The sequence below is a fragment of the Balaenoptera acutorostrata genome, chromosome 6, assembly GCF_949987535.1.
Source record: "Balaenoptera acutorostrata chromosome 6, mBalAcu1.1, whole genome shotgun sequence".
In the NCBI taxonomy this organism is placed as follows: Eukaryota; Metazoa; Chordata; class Mammalia; order Artiodactyla; family Balaenopteridae; genus Balaenoptera; species Balaenoptera acutorostrata.
This window is the reverse complement of record NC_080069.1, coordinates 78946374-78969822: the sequence shown is the minus strand read 5'-3', so window position 1 is coordinate 78969822 and position 23449 is coordinate 78946374. Positions and strand designations below refer to the sequence as shown.

The 23449-nt window shown below is 35.4% G+C and overlaps 1 long non-coding RNA gene across 1 annotated transcript in view; it reads left to right on the top strand.

Moving 5' to 3' along the window:
* Positions 1-362: 362 nt before the first annotated feature.
* The window catches only part of LOC103011077 (uncharacterized), a 222044-nt gene continuing 198957 nt past the window's right edge, over positions 363-23449 (top strand). Inside the window, exons 1-3 of the long non-coding RNA XR_450991.2 lie at positions 363-486; positions 9699-9832; positions 13689-13809. This is a non-coding gene — a long non-coding RNA (uncharacterized LOC103011077). The remainder of the gene's footprint in view (positions 487-9698; positions 9833-13688; positions 13810-23449) is intronic.

The following is a 23449-nucleotide window of genomic DNA, read 5'->3' as shown; positions in this document are numbered from 1 at the left end:
TTCTTGTCTTTAGCTAAAGATGGTATTTAGGGTGAGGCTTCAGCCATTTTGGTGAGTTACTCAGTTTTCCTGGGTCTCTCCCATGTACACATGTTATTAAACTTTTCTTTGATTTTATCCTATTAATCTGTATTATGTCAATTTAATTCTTAGACCAGCTAGAACTTAGAAGGGTAGAGGAAAATTTCTTCCCCCCCAACAAACTTATCTCAAGGGGTTGCTATGTTACAGAACCAAAACATGGGTCCGTTGACCCAAGCACAGTGTGACTGACATCTGACACCAGTCTGTGCTGAAGGAAAGTGCACCGTTGATTGTGAGGTGCCGTAGAAGGAGTCCAGGCCAGCTAGTGCTCAAAAAGCTCCAACCCCCCGATGGGGTTCAGCAAAGCATTTTCGAAGGCAAGGCAAAGGAGGGGAGTCCCAGGGTATGTGATCAGCTCCTATACAAGTCTCAGATTGGTGGATGGTAAGGTAAAGTAAAAAGGTGAGAAGTTGTTGCAAGTATTTCCTGGTTTTGGGAGGGGATGTGTTCATTTCTTCCAGCTAGTGGGGATCCCAGCATCTGCAAAACAACTAGGGGAATGTGTATCGGAATCTATCATCTTTAGAGAGGAGCTAAAGCAGAGAATGTGAGGGAAGGGTCTGTCCCAGGAAGGCCCCCTAGGGTTCTGCTCTGTTACAGTTATAAGGAGTAAATGAATTAACAGTCTATAAAGCAATTAGAAAGAATGAAATCTAGTAAATATCTAGTAAATGTTATCTACTATTATTACTTTCATTATATAATAATTTTGAAGCAGTTAAACACCATAAAACATTATTTGTAATTTTATTAATTCTTGTACTGTCAGAAATGCTATGTTAGCTTTCTCATTCTTACATGATTATTTTTACTTCTAGACTTGAATTTTTGGCAACATTATAAATCCATTACTCAGTTTCAAATTCTTTTGGGGATTGGTATAGATATCCAGTATTTTGGTTCCATATTATAAGAATATCTTGATGTGAATACATTCCTATATCTTATCTTGTATTTATTTACAAAGATAATCTATTCCCCTATTTTGACCCTTTTGATCAAATTAAAGTAAAATAAAATCCTAACTTATCCATCTAGGTAACAGCCATTTTCCTCTGCTCTCTCTTTATCCTCCCTTTTCTCATGATTAAAGTCACATGGAACATCTATGAGTTTTGGAAACATCAATTTTCTTGTTGTACCAAACAACATTTCAATATTTTATTTATCATATTACTGAAATTTTAACATATGTTATTCCCTTACAGTTTTTAGAATTTCTCTCCACAAAGCTATGTCTTCTACTATGTATGTGTGTGTGTGTGTATATATATATATATATATACACATATATATATACATACATATGTATATATATACACATATATATACATATATATATATATATATATATATATATATATATATATATAAAAAATAGAACATGAGCCAAAACTTCAAAATTCAGAGGCACATTTAACTGACTTTAATATAAACATGAGTATATTGAAGAATCTTACATTTGAGACCATGTTTTAGTCATCATATATCATTGTGCTTTAAGTTTTTACTAAAAAGTAATATAGGAAAATATCTATATTGCTCAGGTGAAAAACAGAACAAAGAGGTAGAGTGAGTCAATTAGCTCACTTAGAAAGTTGGTCAAAAGTTTAGAACTAAAAGTTAAGGTTTCTAACTCAGTTATCTGGTCTTTTCTACAGAGAATAGTCAAATATTACAATTGGAGTCTGGTTCCAATGTTAGCATATTTGGTGAAAACCAAGCACAGGTGAAATTATCTTTGAAAATTCTCTAAATTATCCATAAAGTACAGGACAGTGTACATGATTCTGTATGCACAACCCTGTAGATATATCTATCAGTTTGTTAGAACTTTAAACTGAAGCAACAGGTAGAGCAGATGAGATAGCAGGGTGAATTATGAGACTGGCCAGCCTATAGTACTGGAAAAAAAATAGATGAAAAATAAATGAAAGCATAGTATGATACTTCAGTGAAGTATTGTATTGAAGCTATAATGGACTCTAGGGTGGAAATTAGAAAATCTGATAAAAGGCTTTATTAGGGGAGGCTGTGCTGTGAGTCCCTAGCACTTGGAATGGGCTACCTGTTCAGTAAAGGGTCTTCAGTGAGATTCCTCAAAGAATTTAATCCGCATCCTCTGCAGTATGAGGGATAGAAGCAAGCAATGCTTGTCTCATGCAGAGATGTCTAAATGGCCAGAGACAGGTTGGCTAATGACCAACATGCAAGTCAGAGGAGGCAGTTGCACCCAGCTTGACCTGCATTTTCAGATTTTTTTTGATTAAAGCATGTATTACTGTTTCCTTTGGACCAGGAGTGGTCTACGAGCACCAGAGGTTTAGCAAGGGAGTTGTATTATGTTCTGCCCTGTGGATGTGCCTGTTCTCTAGCAGATACCAGATCCTTAGATTCCTAGTGGCTTTGGAATATTTAAGGTGAGAAGATGGAATTATGGATGATAGATACCCAGCAATGGGAATAGGACATTCTAGACAATTCATGAGCGATCCATGACATGTTTTTCAGACCACAAATTTCGTCAGATGTAATAGAAAGTTCATGTAAAGAAATGTTCTATAATGTAGTAGATTTGGAAAAATAATAGTTACTAAATCCTTTTCTTGATATTTACAATACATATTAGCATATTCAAGATTCTGAAAAGTCTTGCAGTAAACACAATTAAATTTTGTTTAACCCATCATTTACAAATTATTTCTTTGAATATAGCCTTGTCTATATACTGTGAAATAAAATTCATATTTGGAAGAACACCAAATAATTGAATGTTAAAGCATGCAGAATTAAATAATAAACCATTGGTAAAAAGGAACAGGAAAAGTCTCCTGCTAGAGGTGTTTTGCATCAGATTTTGAAGGACTGAAAATTAAAAAGGATTCCAGACACAGAAATGCTAACATGCCAATTCAGTACATTTTTGAGATTTTTTTTTTTTCCTCCGAGAGATATAAAGACAGATTGAGGAAAATGATGTAAAAATAAGAGAGACAGAGAGAAAGAGAAGTGGATGGAAGAGAACCTATAAAATATGAAACTTTTCACTTATTTCGTATTTCATTACTATATATGTTCCTGTCGTAGATAATAATATAATTCACTGACAGGTAACACAACCAAGGTTAGTATTGTGTTCCTTAGTTATAGTACCTATGATGGAAACAAATCAATTGAATTGGAAAATGCTTTTCCCCTACTCATCTGAAGATTTTTCATATATTTAGAGATGACAAAGTGGTTTTATTGACAGAGACCAGGGTTTCTAAATCTCAGCAGTATTAACATTTTGGGCCAGATAATTCTGTGTTTTGGTGTCTATCTTGTGTATTTGGGGATATTTAGCAGCATTCCTGGCCTCTACCCACTAGATTTCAGTAGGACCACTTCCCTCCCCAGACTTGTATGTACCCTGGGGGACAAAATTGCCCCTGTTTGAGAACTACTGGTCTAAACTATCGATAATTTTTTTTTTAAATGTGAAGCTCATGGTAGAATCTTAGAATCTATTCCTCAATTCCCTATTCTTGGAGTGATTCCAGGTAATATTTGCACATTTTAACGATTCTGGATTTGACTAACTTAAATAATTAAAAGCTAGAGCCGACACTGAAAATATATTTTCCCAAAATGAACAATGCAAGCCTGCCATCTATTTAAGAAAGCATGTTTGTAGTTATGGCACATGTCCTCTTTCATTGTTACATAATAGGCTTATTCTTTGAATTGTGCTAAAGATTTAACACCACAGCTTCTCATGCACAATGTCAGATGCCAGGGATTCCTTGTTCCTTTTGAACACACATAAGAAAATCAAAGTTTCCGAGATAAGATGAGATGTCTCTACAGTGGTATCTTCCTACTTGCTATTCTTCACTGACAAGACTAAACAGAGCACTAGAGGAATTGCAGCTATTAATTTCTTTATGAAGGAATAACACTGTAATAAGATCTGCATAGCTTTATCATCTGAGATTCCTATTTTTCTTCTATGTTCACATGCATGTACTCAAAATCCCTCATTTGGAAATGCTCATAAAAGAAGTAACAAATCCATCTCTACATCAAGAATGAAATATATAAAACCAGCTTGGTTCCTTCTCTTCTTTTTCTTTTATACACTGATATAAACATTATTATTTGGGTATCTACATATGGCTCTGAAATCCTGTGCAACTGTTCAAATGTTGAAATTAAATGAAATAATCATTCTTGCTTTAAAAAAAAAGTAAAACAACCTTTAGACCAAATGTGATGCATTATATTGACATAATAAATGTGGACATTAATTAAAGAGCAGCAGAATCCAGCAGAGAAGTTTGCCCTCCATCTGCTTGACTTGAGGTAATAACAATGTTCTGTTAACCCAAACTGACAGATTTTCTAGGGTTTGACTTCGTCTCTAAAGTTGCTGCTCCTGGTATGAATCACCATATGTGTGACATCATCCATAGCATGCCGTGTGGAGTAAAATTAACTGCTTATTTATTTATTGCTATTGCTTTCAGTTTTTTCATTCTATCTTTATCTTGAGCTCTGTGTTATATGCAACCCTTTGCACTTGTGTTAGGTTACTGCCCCTCCGCTTTCCAGTACAAAGTGCTTAGGCCCAATAAGAAGCCCTAAGTTCTGATTGCTCATATACGCCAAAAGGAAGTTACATAAAGCCCCATCATATCCACACTGAGAAAGAGCTAAACTAGTAAAAGCGAAACATGGCATACTAATTATTAGGGTTATTATCCAAGCCAGATATGAAAGCAGAAGTATGTTAAACCCATCACACATTCTGTACAAAAAAGAAAAGAACTTACAGAATTTCCTAAATAATAAATGAGTGGCATGGGGGATCTTGTCCCAGAACGGAAACTTAAATCTTTGAATCTGTTCATATCCAGTATATATTAGTTAACCAAGGGACTGTTTTCCTCTTCCATCTCATTACAGATCAAACATCAAAAGCTTTCCACTAGAAGCAGGCACCCAGGAGGCATTTTGCTTTGTCACAATACAGTCTTCACAGCCTCCCTGATAGGAGCCCGAACTCTCTTGGTAGTCTTAAAGAACAACAGTGCAGTTATTTGTGGTGCTTCTTCCTCTCCTCCCCTGGAATTGTTGCTTCACTGTAATAAGTAACATTCCTTCCAATTATCCAAGCTCCTCAAGTCCACAGAGCTGACCCCCATGACTTTAGAACAGGCTCACTGTTTAGAGTCATTAATCCGAGATTATAAACATGGACGGAGATTCATGAGAAAGGGATGAACTCATGGTTCCTGAAGAAAGACAATGGCATGCAGTGTTTTTTCAGAGGCTCTGTGTGTGTGTGTGTGTCTGTATGTGTCTGTGTGTGTCTGTGTGTGTCTGTTTTGACTTTAAATCCTTCCTCTTTCCTGAGAGGATTTTTTCCCCTCATCTTTTGAACTGCCATTATCCTCTGTTTGTTCTTAGCTGGAGTGGTAAGCAATATCTATCACAGCTGGTATGTTGGGAATGGTTTCGTTTTTCTCTATGTATTTGGACAGCAGATTCCAGAAGACAACACCCTACCCTGATGGAGCAGTGTAAAAAATTGGGCAGATCAGATTTGCAAACTTTTTATCCACTAGCCAATGCCAGAATTTAATTGCAAATTGCTCACCTTTCCTATAAACCCATCTGTTTTTTTTAAATTAAATATGATAATAATGCACCATTGGCGACTCTGTGTAAGTCAGAACCCCTGAGATACAGTTATATGAATTTAAGGCATTACACTGATTCTAGAGATCATCCTGAATGTTTTGATGTTCTCTGGTCTTTCTTCTTGAGTTCTACAAAGTTTTTTTTTTTTTTTTTTTAATCTCTGGAGGAAAAGAAGGAACTACATATAATAGATACCTATATTCTATACTGTTCTGTTTGTAAGCTAATGTAGTAATTAGGAATCTTGAACTCATTTTTGTGAACTTGATATGTATCCAAGTCTTTCATCTTCACTAGAGATCTGATTAAATCTTCTGAGATCTTTTTGGAAGCTGAAGAGAAATAGCATCCTGAATCTGCATGATTTCAATACTACATTACATAGGAAATTGAAACATTCTTTTTGTTGCTGGAGTTGGCTTTAGAACAAACAGCATGTGTCCCCCTTGGTCTGGAGCTCTGATGTCAACGTGAGCTAAAATATTCTTCCATCCATTTCCAACCTCGGCTGCTTTTGCTACTTCCTTATAAAAATTATACATACACTTTGCAAATGAAGAAAGGAATTAGTGATGCTCTCTCATTTCCTGTCTTCCCACAGATGGTGATAAATTCTAATTCAGACTCCATTAAACCTGAGTAGAGAAACCCAGCAGGTGGCTATACTAATGGAAAATCCTGGCTTTAGAATAATGGGAATTACAACCGACAGCTCTTCTACACCACAAAAAAGATGATGTATCCTTATTGACAGTGTCGCATTTGAGTCCAGAAGGCTGATCTGATAGTTCATTCCTGGCACAACGGAAGCTAAAAGCCCCCTGGGTGTTTTCTTGGCCACACCACTGTAATTTTTGTCATATGAACTTTCTATTACAATTCATTTTACAAATCTCATATAAGTTGAAGAGAGTAAGAGGAATGAAAGGGAGGGGAAGGAAAGAGGGGACCTTTATTTTGCCTACAGGCATACTTTTATTCTTTTTTTCTTGGTTTAAAGGACAAATAAAGGTTGACACACAACAGTATTTCCAGCCAATTCGGTATTTTTAATGCTGACATACTTGGCCCAAGTTCTTTTAGTGATCCTAGACAAGCTCATCTGGGGGAGTTTCTGTTTGAAAGATGCATAGATTGCCCTGGAGGTGCAATGCCTGATATCGCACTAGAATTCTTGCAGGAGTCTTTCATTTGTATGTATTTTTATCCCCTTTTCTTTTAGCACCACCTTAATTTTTAAACTATAACACAGTATTTGCAAAAAAAGATTTGGTCACACTGATCTGAAAAAGCATCCACGTATTCAAATATTTAGAACCTCATATTTTCAATAAGCCTTCAAGTCTCTGAAAATATGGCAAGGAGTTATCAAAATATTTCATTGTTTTCACCATCTGTCAGCTGTTTAAAAATATTAATATTAATAATCATACTTTGCACTTACTCAATATAGCAGGTTTCCTTTCTAGAACTGTTAGTACTTTGCAAAACTGAACTGAGTCATTGACGCTTTTTCCCCACAAACACCCTTCTGGGTAAAAGAAGTAAATGTGCGGAAAATATTCAAAAGACAGGTAAAGTTTGGAAATGGGCTGGAGAAGTTAACTTTTAATTCAATGCAGAATTTTGTTTCTTCAGCCAATTAATCTCATTCACTTTTCATTTTGCAACTTGTTGAGTGGAAGCTTTGTTTTAACCAGTTAAAGAGCTTGGTCATCCTGCTTTCATTACCCACAAGTTCAAAGCTTATAAACTGGCCTGTAACTGAAAAAGAGACCTACTAGCGGGGCTTCCCTGGTGGCGCAATGGTTGAGAATCTGCCTGCTAATGCAGGGGACACGGGTTCGTGCCCTGGTCTGGGAAGATCCCACATGCTGCGGAGCAACTAGGCCCGTGAGCCACAGCTACTGAGCCTGCGCGTCTGGAGCCTGTGCTCCGCAACAAGAGAGGCCGCGATAGTGAGAGGCCCGCGCACCGCGATGAAGAGTGGCCCCCGCTTGCCACAACTAGAGAGAAAGCCCTCGCACAGAAACGAAGACCCAACACAGCCAAAAATAAGTAAATAAAAATAAATTAAAAAAAAAAAAGTTAGTTTAAAAAAAAAAGAAAAAAAAAAAAAAGAGACCTACTAGCTTAGAGATTTGTGGCTCAAGGAAGAGGTCTTAGAACCTTAGAGAAGAGGAATACAGACCTGATGAGACCATAACAGAGAGGGACTTGTACTATTATCACTTTCTTAGCAAGCATGAACTGGAAATTGACCTAAGTACGTCCCTGTCACAAATGTGTAGGTGTGGGTATCTTTTAATACATATATATGTATAGAATTCTCACTACATATGGGCATAATCATTTTTAATTAGCTTCTCTTTGTTATGATGTTCTTAATTAAAAAACTGCCCCAGATACGTTTTATGTGGCTATCCCCAGCTGAAAGGCAGACCGTGACTCCCTATCAAATTGAAGAAGGGGCAAGCCACTGCAAGAGAGCAATTCACAATGGACGTTACGGCAAGAACAATTATTTATATCTGACCAAATTAGAAATATAAAATTCCAAATCAGAAGAGTTATGAAATATTTTCCCTTTAAATGGTTTCATCATGTGAAAGCACTAATCCCAATGCACAGATTTGTCAGCAAAATCAAGGAAGACTCAGATGAAGTCACGATGTAAATGTAAGAGACTTTTGAGTTCCCTATTCATATTTGAGAGTCTACCACTGTTGCCTACAGGCATAAATTGCTAGGAAAACAGACATTGAGAACCTAAAATGCCTGATGATATCAAAATATTATCATTTTGCATTTTAAAAATTGTAGTAACATTTATTCACTGTTTAGCATGTGCTGGGCTCTGTTGATTATATTATTTAAGATTTGAAATACTCTTTTACAATAGTATCCCTATTTTACAGAAAAATAAACAGAAACATTTCCAATTTAGTTCACCTTACCACAGTCATTTTACTTGAAAGGGAGTATGCTGGAGTTTGAATTCATGTCTTGCTGTCTCAAAAAAAAAAAAAATTGAAATCTCAATTGTGTAACGTAGTGGATTTCAAAGTGTGGTTCTTGAACATGCAACATCAGCATTACCTGGAAACTTGTTAGAAACGCAATTCTCGGGCCCCAACTCAGACTTATTAAATCAAAAATTCTGGGGCTAGGACCCAGAAATCTGTGTTTTTGAAAGTCCTCCAGAGAATTCTGATGTACACTCATGTTTAAGAATCACAGTTTGTGTTGGTGAGGAAGTGGAATAAATGAACCCTTGTACACTGATGATGGGAAAGTAAATTGGTACAGCCATTGTGGAAAACAGTATGGAGGGTTCTCAAAAATTAAAAATAGAACTATCATATGATCCAGCAATCCAACTTCTGAGTATATATCAGAGGGAAATGAAATCAGTATCTCATAGAAGAAATATCTGCACTCCCATGTTCATTACAGCGTTAATCACAATACTATACATAGGCTATTGTGATGTGTGCAAACAGGTTGTTCAATACTTTTAGAGAAGAGAAATTCATTTTGACCTGGGATTAAAGGCTAAAATATCTCTCTGCAGGTGGGGGTTGGGAAGGGATTGGTACTAATTAAGGCACTTGGTCAAATCTTTAGTCAGTTCCTTCCCTTTAGTCTATTACTCACCCTTGGCCCTCATTGTACCTGCTAACTCCTGAGACCAGGGCCTCACTAGGGTGCTAACCAGCAGACTGATTCCCAGGTCTCCCCAGTCCCCTGAAACTTTCTGGGCTGAGGCTTTCTGAACTCATTTCATTCTTCAATGTGTTCCTAGCTACTTTCTGTCATGTAGAAATGTATTGAAATATTTAATTTTTTACTCTTATCCAATTACACCCCCTGGCTCTCTTCACTGTTATGACTGTATTTATTTATGTAATTTTATACTTGTATTTCAGTGATGCATCTGGAGAGCAGGGCAGAAAATATGGAGTCATCTGGGACTAGAATTGGGAAAACTGTGCACTGTTACTAATAGAGAAGAGATACCCGTAGTGTACTGAATGTAAAAGTGGGCTTCAAGTCAGAAGAGGTAAGATTTAAAAATAAACTGATTTTGCAACTTACTGTTTATACTTGGACAGTTAAAATGATAATAATGCTTATTATAAATCTTAACTTGAGAGGGCAAGAAAATGTTTATTTTCTAATATTCTCAATTCGAATTTTTAGTTCTTGAACTTTAACCAATTATATGTGTGAGAAAACTTACCATAACTCTCTCCAAAAAGCCAACAGAAAAAGTATTTTAAGGTATAGCTACTTAAGCTATACATCTAGACAAATTAGTGAGTCATTAAGTCATTTAAATGGTGGCAATTAGCATTATAATAAAATGAAACAAACCAGACTGTAATAGAAAATAAAATATCAGCATATCTAAGTAGCAGTTCTAGAATTATACTGAATGTGAACTGATAACAAAATTTGATCATTTCATTGTATTTTTCCATTATATTTTTCTGCCTTTATTAAGCCATATTTTATCCAAAAAAGGAGCAAATTTTATTAAAACATTCAAATTAAAATGTGAAATCCTTAGAATGATAATCTTCATGACATAAACACAGTATATTGTGTGTTCTCAGGAAAAGGTAACATAAATCTATATAGATTTTATGTGAGGATCTTAAAGGAAGGCTGGCTTCACATCACATTAGTTAGCTTAGAAAATCTTTATTATTTCTTAAGGATTCTAGCTGCTGTCCTGAAATAATATGTATATATGTTCTTGTAAATTTATCAAAGAAATACAGTTTTGACTTCGGAACTACTTTTATTCTCCAGAAAAATTTTGTAAATCTATGTTTTAAAAACTACAGTAGGCCTTTGAGAGGGGATAGAGTTATTTGGTACCTCTGTTTAGCCATAAAAACCTTGATCCTAATTATGGACAAAAGTAATCTATAGTAGCTTACTATTAAAGACTAAACTTTTTTTTAAATCACAGTGAAGCAATCTTAGACTAGATGATCCTGATTAAAGAATATGAAAGGAAATACTGTGCATTGATATATTCCTATTTTAATTTCTAAAATTCATTAGAATATTTTAAGTATATTTTACTTTTACATAAGCCAAAGTGTGGTTCTATTTTTCATGAAGTCTCCTGTGCCTTTAATGGATATAATCATGCATTTTTCACCAAAAAAATTTTGTTAAATGTATTTTCCTGAAATTCATGGGAAATCACCAAAATATTCAAGGCTGAGAGTGGCAACGTTAGATCTATATTTTATAAAGTTAGTTTTGTAGCAGTGTGGAAAATGTAGTGGAAGAAGGGAAGAAAGGGGAAAGTAGACTAGTTAGGAAGTTGCATTAATTCAGGAGAGAGTTGTTGATGGTACAAATTAGGTCAGTAGCAGTGGTGATGTGAAAAAAATGAATTCTAGAGATTTTTATTTTAAGACTTGGAGGAATAAGTATGGGAATCCCAAGTCTTCAGCCCTAGTTGGGATAAGAATAATGAAGGAAGAAGTTGATGGGAATCTCCAGTATGAAATTAGGAAGGGTTGAAATCTCATCAGTCAGAGGTCTCCAGAGAAACAGAGCCAATAGAATGGATGGACAGATAGATAAATGGTAGGTAGGTAGGTAGGTAGGTAGGTAGGTAGGTAGGTAGATAGATAGATAGATAGACAGACAGACAGACAGATAGATAGATAGATAGATAGATTTTAAGAAATTGGCTCACATGATTGTGGAGGCTGGCAAGTACAAAAGTTTCAGTGTAGGCCAGCAGGCTGGAGATTCAGGGAGAAGTTGGTGAAGTTCAAGTCCAGAGATAGTCTGGAGACAAAGTTTCCTCTCCAAGAGACCTCTATCTGTTTTCTCTTAAGGCCTTTATTTGACTGGATAAAGTCCACGCATAATATAGAATAAAACTTTGCTTTACTCAAAGTTTACTGATTTACATATTAATCTCATCTAAAAAATACCTTCACAGAGATACTCAATTTGGTATTTGACCAAATATCTGGGTACTGTGGCCTAGCCAAGTTGACACATAAAATTAACCTTCACAAATTAGAAATAATGTTTATTATCAGGCAAATAGATCTATGTAGTAACTGTGATTGTCAGTAGGTAAAAGAAGAGAATATAGGTTCCCTACTGAAGAGAACTGGTAAAATATGGAGTCTATAATTGACAGAGGAGTGTCAAGCACAGACTGATTTTCTTTGCCTCCATTCTTCCTGAGCTTCTATTTCCCACCGCCAACACTTTCCAGGCTTATTTCAGTCCTCAAAAAAACCCTAAACAGGCAGGAGGCATTGTAATTACTTTTTCCATGCTCTTCCTTCCCTTCCCCTTCAACAGGATTTATTTAGAATAAAGTCATCTTCTAGGACAATGACCAGTATATAATCAGAATTACAAGAGGCTTGTGTTCCTTTAATCATACTGACATTCTGCCTGGATGCCCTGTATTGAGATGTGGAATTGAAACCAGTATTCTCTTCAGGCTCAACACATACATTAGCCAACTTCTGTGTCCCTTACCGTACATAAGTCTGAAGTCAGAAGTTCTTAAATTGGAGATTTCCTGCTCTTGAGGAATACAGAGTCAAGGTCATTCAGACACAAAAAAGGAACATGTGTGTATCAAATATTGTTGGAAAATATATAAATATCAATATAGTAAAAGGAATTCACTGAGTCTCCACACAGAATCAGTTATATGAAAGAAACCAGCAATTTCTTCATTTTCAAGAGACGAAAAAAATTAAAACAAAACTTCTTGTTCAATAAGAAAAAAAATCCACCTTTTCTTCATAACAATTCCAAGAAAAATTCTGAATGTTATAGAAAACCATTCCTAGCATAGTAATTCACAGGTGCTGTAGAACCAGAAACCCCAGTTTCCTACCTCTACCAGTTACTAACTCTATGCCTTTGTTCAAGTTACTCAACTTGTTTGTACTTCAATTTCCTTGACTACAAAATAGGAATAAAATATTACTGAGAAAAGAGAAAAGTAGCTTCTGCCAGTTGGTAGCTAGCTTGTTGCTAGGCCTGCACTCACAGCTAGGCTGGGTGTTCTCCCACTGAACAAAACAATGCCAGACATCACCACCATCAGATGGTCATTCTGTGACCAACATCACTCATAATCATGTCTGAGCAAAAACAAAAATATGATCACTGAGTAAACCACAAAAATTACTAAATCCCCCTCTCACAGATAACATGAGAAATGCCTGCTTCTTTATCCATTATACCTTAGCCCCATTTTATTTTTAACATGTTCTTCATACAAATTAATATATACAATCATAGAATCCTCCCTCCTTCCTGATAATACTCAATTCAGAGCAAACTCTTACTTACATGAATTCTCTCTAAAATTACCCAACCAAGACCAAACTTTCTAAATCACTTCTAATACCTTCTTGCTGGGATGGACCATGGTTTTCAATGTTGTGCAGTTTTATTTATTGAAACAAGTTAATAATATCAATTTTTTTTCAATATCAGGTATGTTTTTCTTGGCCTTTGCAGGGCATGGGACTGCTATAAGTAGCAAATTGGTTAATGTATATAAATCATTTAAAACAGTATCTGGCATATAGTAAGGTTAAGCCATTATTATTTTTAAATACAAACAAAATGCCCCCAGGAATGTTAAGACTCCTGTATAGGTATTTTTCTTTTATACATTTAACAAATGTTTATTTATTAGGCTCCTTCTATACTTCATACATATTGCTATATATGTGAATACAAAGTGAAATTGTGCCTACCTTTAATATTTAAGTTAGATCATAGCCTCCTGTGGATTTCCAAGGCTATTTAAATTGTCCAAATAACCCCTGCTGCAGTCTGTCCAATTGCACATAATGTATTACTCAGCCTTCTTTACCTTCATATCTCTATATTTCCACCAGCACAGGGCTGTTTTCCATGATAATCACCATGAAAGCTTTTGGGATAATAGAAGAGAATGACATCTCCAAATATGATGGTACCTAAAATGAATGGATGATCCTTATCAGGGATTACTGAAAGGTAAGCAGATGACACATTTCTGGTTTACCATAGCTGACTATATTCCAGTCCACTGAGTATAATTATAAACAGAGACCATTTTCACCCTCAAACATATCTTGGTTTGGATGATATATATTTCCCCTACATAGTGGCCATCATTCTGTTTGGTGTCCCATCATGTAGTTGCTGCCCATTCTTCCATCTCTGCTCTCTCTTCCATTAGAGGCACCACAAATGACATTGTAAAAGCAAGCAGTCACTCTTTTATATTTTATTTAAAACCATTTTATTTCATGTCAATCTGACTTATTCAAAAAATGTTTTACATACAAAGGAATGGTTATCTTTCTGGGATAATTATTTTTTGCTATATCCTGGAATAGTTGATTTAAATGGCAGCTGTTTTTTTAAAGATAATTTTAATTTTTTACTAAATATATTTGTTTTAATCATACCATAATACTGTTTTATAAGTTTTTATTCAATAATATGTTTTTGGCATATTTTTATTTTAGTAATATAGTAAAGATACATACTATATATATTATTATTTCTTGGCTATGTAATAGTCTACTATGACACTGTAGCAAATTTAATAAGTTATCAATTTTTACTATTTCAAGTAATACGTCATTGATCATATTTCTACAAATATCTTTATATTAGGCAAAACTATGGAGACAGTAAAAAGATCAGTGGTTGCCAGAGGTTTGGGGGAGAAGGATGAATAGATGGAGCACAGAGAATTTTTAGAGCACTAAAAATATTCTGTATGATAGATACTACATTGATGGATACATGTTATTATGCATTTGTCCAAACGCATAGAATGTACAACACCAAGAGTGAACTGTAAGGTAAACTATGGGTTTGGGGTGATTATGATATTTCAATTTAAGTTCATCATTTGTAAAAAATGTACCCTCTGGTGAGGGATGCTGACAATGGGGGAAGCTATGCGTATGCAGGGGTTATAGGGGAAATCTCTGTACCTTCCTCTTAATTTTGCTGTGAACCTAAAACTGCTCTAAAAAAACTAAGTCTTAAAAAAAAACACATGGATGGGGAGAAAATATTTTCAAAACATATATTTGATATATTACTTGTATCCAGAATATATATTAAAAATCACAGAATTCAATAATAAAACTACCCAATTTTTAAAAGAGCCAAAAGATTTGAAAAGATATTTCACAAAAGAAAAGAGCCAAATGACAAACCAAGCACATGAAAAGGTGATCAATGTCATTACTCATTAGGGAAATTAAAATTACAACAATGAGATTCCACTACACACCTGTTAAAATGGCTGATGAGGATGCAAAGCAACTGGAACTCGCATTCATTGCCTGTGGGAGTGTAAAATATTACATTCTCTTTGGAAAACAGTCTGGCAGTTTCTGACAAAATGAGACATACACAACAAATATATTTATGACTCAACAATCTTACTCCTAGGTATTTATGCAAGAGAAACAAAAATCCATGTCCACATAAATACCTTATATGAATGGTTATAAAGACTTAATTATTATTGTTATAAACTGGACACAACCCATGTGCCATTACATGTGAGTGAATAAACAAATTGAAGTGCTTCTGTACAATGGAATACTGCTGATCAGTTTATCCCTCAATAAAAAGGAATTAACATGCAAAAATGAAGACAAATCTTAAAGTATTATGCTAAGTGAGAGAGTCCACACAAAAGGCTGTATTTTGTATGATTCCATACTTATCACATTCTAACAGACTCAAACTTATAGGGACAGAAGTCAGATCAGTAGAAGCCAGGATCTGTGGGTGGGGAAAGCAGATTGATTATAAACAGTGACGAGGGAGTGTTTTACGGTGGTGAAAATATTTTGTATGTTGATTGTGGTTGTGGTACAAACTTCAGGTTGTTTGTCAAAACTCATTGTGTCTTTTAATGTACCTAAATTATACCTAAAACAACCCGACCTTTTAAAAAACACAGGTTTTGATTTAGAAAGAACTAGGTTGTTATCTTGGTACAGAAAATAATGACTTTGTAACCGTAGACGAGTTTCTTAACTTTGAAATATTGGTGTACCTCTCCTTATATTGGAAATGATAGTAGCGCATACAAAGCGTTTGGCACAGAACCGCCTTGTGGGTGTTGGTTACTCTGAAACGGGTACAGATGATCGTTATCCCACATAACGAGAGGAGTGGGAAGTGGTAATGGGATAGAGGTAATGGGTACAAATGGAACTCTTCTCTAAGATGAACAGGAAAAACCCATGCACCCCACCACTTCCGGAGCCAAGTTTATCTTATCGAATAGATCTGAATAGAAGATTCTCACAGCTTACGGAAAGTAATTTAAAAAGTTTCATTGCCAACACAGGAAAAACATAAACTATAAATATATGTGTGTGTATCATGTACAGTTTGTTAATTGGAGTGTGAATGCAGTAGAAAGAGGGTATGAGTAATAGGTGGCTTAAGCCAAATTTAGTTTAGTCATATCCTTGTACTGCCAATATACCTCAAGCTTAAATGGTATCACTGAAGCTGTTTCAGACTTGAATTGCTCCAAAGCATTATCTTTGTGCCAACTGGGCTGAAATCTGGTAGTAGCTCACTTCTGCAGCCAGATAGGCAGTATTTTTATGTTTTATTTATTTACAGCATCGCTTAAGCCATGCATAACTTTATATGCACTTATAAAGCTAAACTCACAGACAATTTGTGAAGCAAACTTATGCTGAGAAGTAAGCAGTTTACAATGTGAAATATATTTTTGTATAGGGAAAGTTGTTGGGGATTGCATGGTTAATTAAGCAATCAGCCCCAATAAGCTATCTGATCGCTGCGTAGAACTACTAACGCTAGAGGTCTTAACCACTTTTTGTGACTTTTTATGAGCAAATTTGTTTCAAATTTGACTCTGTGATTTGATAAGCCTATCTCCCCCCTGCACCTAAGTAATTGGTGAATATATCCTCTCTCTTTCCCAGGATCTAATAACAGAAAAGAAATTCTAGTTGTTGATCACCTGCTCAAGAAACAGGTCTGGGGTATAGATCGTCTTCCAAATCCATGGTTTTTATTTGTTTGCTTTTCCATTATATCTTGCCACCTTTCTTCAATATACTTCTTCTGTTTGGGAGAGGAGTAGTGGATGTTTGAGTGATGGTTATAGTCATTTTAAAAAATCCAGTGATTTGATTGTTTAAATACTACACGTGTCTACCATAAATACATATACAAATATGTGATTATAAATTAGCATTTAATGACAATGAATTAAGAGCCTGAGTGCCTGTGGTATGCCCACTCTTGTCCATAAATCATAAATAACTTGACCTAAGGGCTAAGCATTGGTTGATTTGAAATTTCATGTTAAGAATAACTTCTCGTTGAGAATCAATCAAAAGTGAACTCACACAGTTCTGAGATTCTGATGCATTCCAAAAGAGAGACATTATTCAAGTTATAAAAATAAGCTATCAATATTTTAAGTAGTTTTAATTATGAAAGCAACATAACCACATTGTAGAGGAAGCAGTTACCCATAATTTCATTCTCCTAAGAAAACTATTATTGTTTTATAGCCTTCTTAATATGAATGTAACTTTTTTTTTTTTTTTTAAAGGATTTTCTTATTTATTTATTTATTTATTTATTTATTTTTGACTGTGTTGGGTCTTCGGTTCGTGCGAGGGCTTTCTCCAGTTGCGGCAAGCGGGGGCCACTCTTCATCGCGGTGCGGGGACCGCTCTTCATCGCGGTGCGCGGGCCTTTCTCTATCGCGGCCCCTCCCGTCGCGGGGCACAGGCTCCAGACGCGCAGGCTCAGCAATTGTGGCTCACGGGCCCAGCTGCTCCGTGGCATGTGGGATCTTCCCAGACCAGGGCTCGAACCCGTGTCCCCTGCATTAGCAGGCAGATTCTCAACCACTGCGCCACCAGGGAAGCCCCTGAATGTAACTTTTACAGAGTAGTTGCTCTTAAAAAACAGGACATGCCTGAATTTCAAAAGGTGTGGTTGGCAAACTATGACCAAAGTTACAGATTTGGTCGGTCAGCTGCCTGTTTTTGTACATACAAGTTAAGGATGGTTTTTATGATTTTAAATGGTTGAAAATCAAAAGAAGAAATAATATTTCATGGTGTGAAAATAACATGAAATTCAAGTTTCAGTGTCAACAGATAAAAATTTGTTGGAATACAGCCATGCTGATTTATTTATGTATTGTCTAGGGCTGCTTTCGAGCTACACAGGGCCAGAACAAGGTTAAGGCAAGTAGGCGCTCACTTTGGGCACAGAATTTAAAGAGGTACTCAGAAACGCAATAAGAAAGATAAATGCCAAAATCTGCTCAATATCATTTAGGCCCTAGTGTTGCATTTATATTTCTACCAAGAATTGCTTCTTTAGTATAAAACACAGATCAATAAAATTTTGTGAGAAAGATGTTCCTTGCCACCTCTCTTTGTCAATCAGAAGAGAGGAAATAAACCAAATGAAATATATTTGATTAATAATATGGCAGGCATGAACTCTTCTCATCCTTACTATGGTTTTTTAAAAAATAAACAGGAGGGGGAGGTAGTGGAGGAGGATGAAGAGGGGGAAGACAAGGAGGAAGAGAAGGGGAAGGAGAGGGGGGAGAGGAAAAGGAGACCTAGATGAAATTGTATCCTGAGACCTAGATGAAATTCCGTGTACAAGACTGACTCTGTCTAACATGATGCCAAATAAGATGCAAGGATGGGGAGAACATAGATTTAAAAAGACAACCATTCATCCAGATGTTACCAAACATTGTTTAAAAAAAAAATTACTTGTCATTTCATGTTTGGTACTGGGTTATCCTGCACTATAATTTCATTGTGAGGAAGTTTAAGATGTCAGGCACCAAGCCTTAGATATTATCTAAATTCTTAACAGGAGAAAAATAGACTCTCCCAAGGGTCAGTCTACATTTTTCAATCATTTTCAAGAGCTATTTGCCTAATAATGGTTGCTAAGACATTAAACCAGATTCTAAGTATTGGAGATGAAATGCCAATACACTGAATATCAGAGGGAATTTTTAAAACGTGATTTGTACAGATTATTTTTGAAATTCTTGTTTTTCTGAACTCTGAATTTTTTCACATGTCAGTTTTAATAAGCAGTTTGCTTCTAAACACTCTTAAGAAGTGATGAACAGATAGTTTTTTATACTTATTCAAAGAATCTTTGATGCTAATTTGTCAGAAGTCATTTATTACTGTTGAGAATCTTGGAAAAAATGCTTTAAGGGGACACACTCAGAATTTCCTGCACCTTAGGAGTCACTCTGCTTTTCAAAGATTATGTCCTGTAACAAGGATACAGGTGTTTATTACCTGTGCAAAGTTGCATTTTACCTGCTTTTCTAAATATTGTGATGAGAACATCTGAAGTTTTAATTTTGTTATTAATTGATACATAAAGCTTAAAAATTAAACTCCCAAATATTTGGAGAGACATCACAAAGATATTTGATTAGACAGGTTTGCAACAATTAAGGAAGGGACATTTTTGAAGACTGTTGTATAGTCATTAAAGCATTAGATGATAACAATACTCTTTTCCTGCCCTTATGGTTAAGACTGGTGATTTGAAATTTATTTGTGCTTTTTTTTTTTTAATATATATAAATTTATTTTATTTCTTTATTTTTGGCTGCATTGGGTCTTCATTGCTGTGTGTGGGCTTTCCCTAGTTGTGGCGAGCGAGCGGGGACTGCTCTTCATTGTGGTGCTCGGGCTTCTCATTGCGGTGGCTTCTCTTGTTGCAGAGCATGGGCTCTAGGCATGTGGGCTTCAGTAGTTGTGGCTTGTGAGCTCTTGAGTACAGGCTCAGTAGTTGTGGCGCATGGGCTTAGTTGCTCCGAGGCATGTGGGATCTTCCCGGATCAGGGCTCGAACCCGTGTCCCCTGAATTGGCAGGATTCTTAACCACTGCGCTACCAGGGAAGCCCTATTTGTGCTTTTTTAATTTTTTTTTTTTAAACCATCAGTTGTTCAGCATAGCGAGATTTATAAACAGTCAATTACATTTTGATTAATCAACTCAACTAGTTAATATGGCATCCTATAGAACTTCTACCTTTAAAGTCTATCACTAGGAGGTCAGCCTTTATGAAAACAAAATACTTAAATTCCAGGATTGTGAAATTACAGTAATTTGAATAATGTGTCCAGTTTAATATTGTAAAATTACTTGAGTATATAATATGTATATATCATAAGAAAAATACAGCATCTTTGTTGGGTAGAGTGATTACCAAGTGCTCAGCTGATTCACGCTTTTTGCTGTGTGTATGCAGTGAATTGCATATAGTACTTATTTAATGAATATTTGTTAAATAAATGAACTCAGTAAATTGAACAAACTGATAAAATTATGTTAACACATGCTATCATTGTGGACCTTGTCAAAGTCTCATTAAGCATTTTAAAACTTAAGCCTAGAGTCTTCAAGTCTTAGTTTTACTAAGACTAGAGTCTATGTTAAAAAATGTGTCTATACTGATAGAAAGATAAATAGATATAGATATAGAAAGTTTATAATATCTCTGTAAGTAATCTTAGGTCCATGACTAAAAGGATCAGAAGGGTTTTGTTTTTTTTTTAAAGCTTTCTCTCTAAGGGGGAATATAACAATCTGTCTTTTCTATTTCAATGATCATTTGAATTCAGAGTAAAATTTAAAATGAAATATCTTAAGGACTAAATGACTGTCTATTGTATTGAGGGTCATCACTCTGCTTGGTTGTGGATGAAATGTAGTTTCTGTTCTGTGGTTATATTAAAGACGTGAATAGCCTTCATGAGTAATGTCTGCTCCACGTAAATCATAGTCTAAAAATGGTCCCATTAGTAATTCTGGAAAAAACAAAGGTTTGACCAATGAGTAACATTTATTGAGTACTAAAAGAAGAAATCTATATGAGGCGCTTGAAAATCTTAAATAGATTTAATTCTACCTATTCCATTAGGAATATTTTCTCTTAGGTCAGAGTCATGACAAACACCTGGAAATACAAAGAGTTTACTTTAAAGACTCCAAAAGATCCATTTTAATGAAGTACTCAAAGTGCTGGAAACAAAAACAAAAGCATTCATCTGGGAGTCAGTTGATGCGGCTTTTGTCTCAGCCGTGCTAACAACTGGCTGTGTGACCCTGAACAAGTCACTTAATCTTGTTGGCCCTCAATTTTTCATCTTTTAAATGAAAGAAGTTACAGAGGGATTTGATAATCCTAAACCTTGAGTCTAAATCCCAGTGAATTCTACAGGAAGAAATCAAGTCTGGGGAGTACGCAGGAGGCATCTGAGTTGTTTGTAATGAAAGAAGTCAGCCATCAAAAGTTGGAATGCAAGAAAGGCGGAGGGTCCACACGCCACACACTGTTTTCTGCCCCAAGGAAATCTACCTTCTATCACACAATTTGTCAGCTCAGTTCTTCTGGTTTTCCTGATTCTTATCCACAGGACACTGCAATCACTTGCTAGTTTGTGTGTATTTGCTCAGAGTAATCATTTTACATCCAGCGACTTATAGTGTGGTCCTAGGAAGTAACAGCCTTTCAGCTGCAGGAAGGAAGAGGATCAGTCTGAGCATTCTTGAGGAAGATTGCAAGACTGCTTTTAGTTCACATAGTGTATTTCTAGTCTGGGATTTCTTTTAATGGGGAAAAAGCAATTTTTAAAAGGAGGAAGTTGGATGGTTCCTAAAGCAACATTCAAAGCAATTAAATGGAGCTTTTTAAGCAACATGATCTTTTTCACTCTATCTCCTCTTTAGCCTTAAGTAAAAACCAAAAGAGACCTTTGAAAACTGATGATTTTTTTTACATTTAATATGTGATCTTTTCATGTTTCTGCTGTTGTATGCTTTTGAGCTGTCTAACAACTAGAGCTATGTAGCCAGAAGAAGGGCAGACTTGTCTTATATCCTGTGAAGAGGTGACTACCTGAAGTGTGAGAATGAAAGAAAACATAAGAATTCTATGAAAGGTTTTACTACAGAGAATATGGGGCCAAGACCTTCATCTAACCCTGGATACACATTATTCTTAATAATGCATACCGGTATCTTTTTTTTTTTTTTTTTTTTTTTGGTCGACTTTAAGTAGTGAGCTTATGAAAACTGACAATATTTTACAGAAACAGATTTTTTTTAAAAAAGCATAGTTCTGTTTCCTGTATCTTTCACAGTTCTTTAATTTGAGACATATCACTTTTATCTCGTCTTGCTCTAACACCAGATTTGGTTTAATTAAATTTATGTCAAATGAACACATGAAACGAAAGGAAAATCAGAAAGCCTGCAGTTGCCCATTAGTGAGTCAGTGACTGCAGTGAACGGCTTTTGAAGCCTGGCTTACTGCCAGGACAAGCTTGCAATGATGCTCGGAGACACCCATGATGCTTTGAAGGGAAGGACTTAGCTGACCTGAGCCTGCTCAATGGAATCAGTCAAAATCCTCATGGGCTAGATATAAAATCTATAAGTCTTCTGTCTTCAACCATTTACCTGTCAAAGGAAAAGAGTAGAGGATATAAAACCACAATCCATATAGAAAATTAATTATACTAGACCCATGTATTATTATTATTATTATTATTAATTATGGGGGATGATTTTGTTTGCCTGTTTTGAAAGCAACATGCCAAGCCTGTTGAAAGTAGTGCCAAACTGTCAATCTCTGGAGCTACTCTATCAAAACAATCTTTAACTTAAGGCTCTCCTAATTGAAATATCTGTCAGCTAGTCAAATAATATATGCTGTTAGAGAATATAAAAAGCATAACCTCTGGGAGCTAATATTTAGAGCTTTACAAATGTATCACTGCTAAAGCACTTAAGTTTAAAAATAAACGAAGCCCCAAATGTTTTGACACTACCACTAAAATGCAAGGTAAAATATCACATCTCATATTGTTTCTGATACCACATGATCTTTGTGCTTTTATACTTAAATACATTTAATACATCCAGCTTTGGCACCTCCATGTGAAAATGTATTGAATGATTCTACCAATCAGAAGTAGTGTTTTTATTCTTCTTTTGTATTCAGACTTTTTCTCGAGGGATATATATTACTACGTTTATTCCTATTGCTTACTGGAAACTGATCCAGAGGTTCGTTTGCATTTTATATTTTGATATTTTAGACATTAAACTCTTTACACAAGCTTTCAACAATAAAATAAATAAATCATTACGTATCAGCAGGGTGCACTGAATGTAAGTAAAACAGGATATATAACAGCAAGCTTGGTAAACACCTAGAAATGCAAAAGGACCAAGGAAGGCAAGAGAGGGCTTTTAGTGTCTATTTTTTTGTCCTGTTTGAAAAGAATTCAAACAAAGAAAGGACTAAATGGTCCCAAAGTCAAATCAGTATTATCTGAGGTGCTTCAACAATCCAGCAATACCAAGAATCATCAATGTACTTGTTCAATTTCTTATTTACTCAGTTTTCCTGATTTCCCACAGTTGCACTCTCATATTTTCTACTTACATATGACTTGCTTTTTTTTTCTATTTCATTTATAACTGAAAATAAAAGTAAAGCAAACAAAAGTAAAAAAATTCCAAGGGTTGCATTTTTTTTTAACATTTTTATTGGAATATAATTGCTTTACAA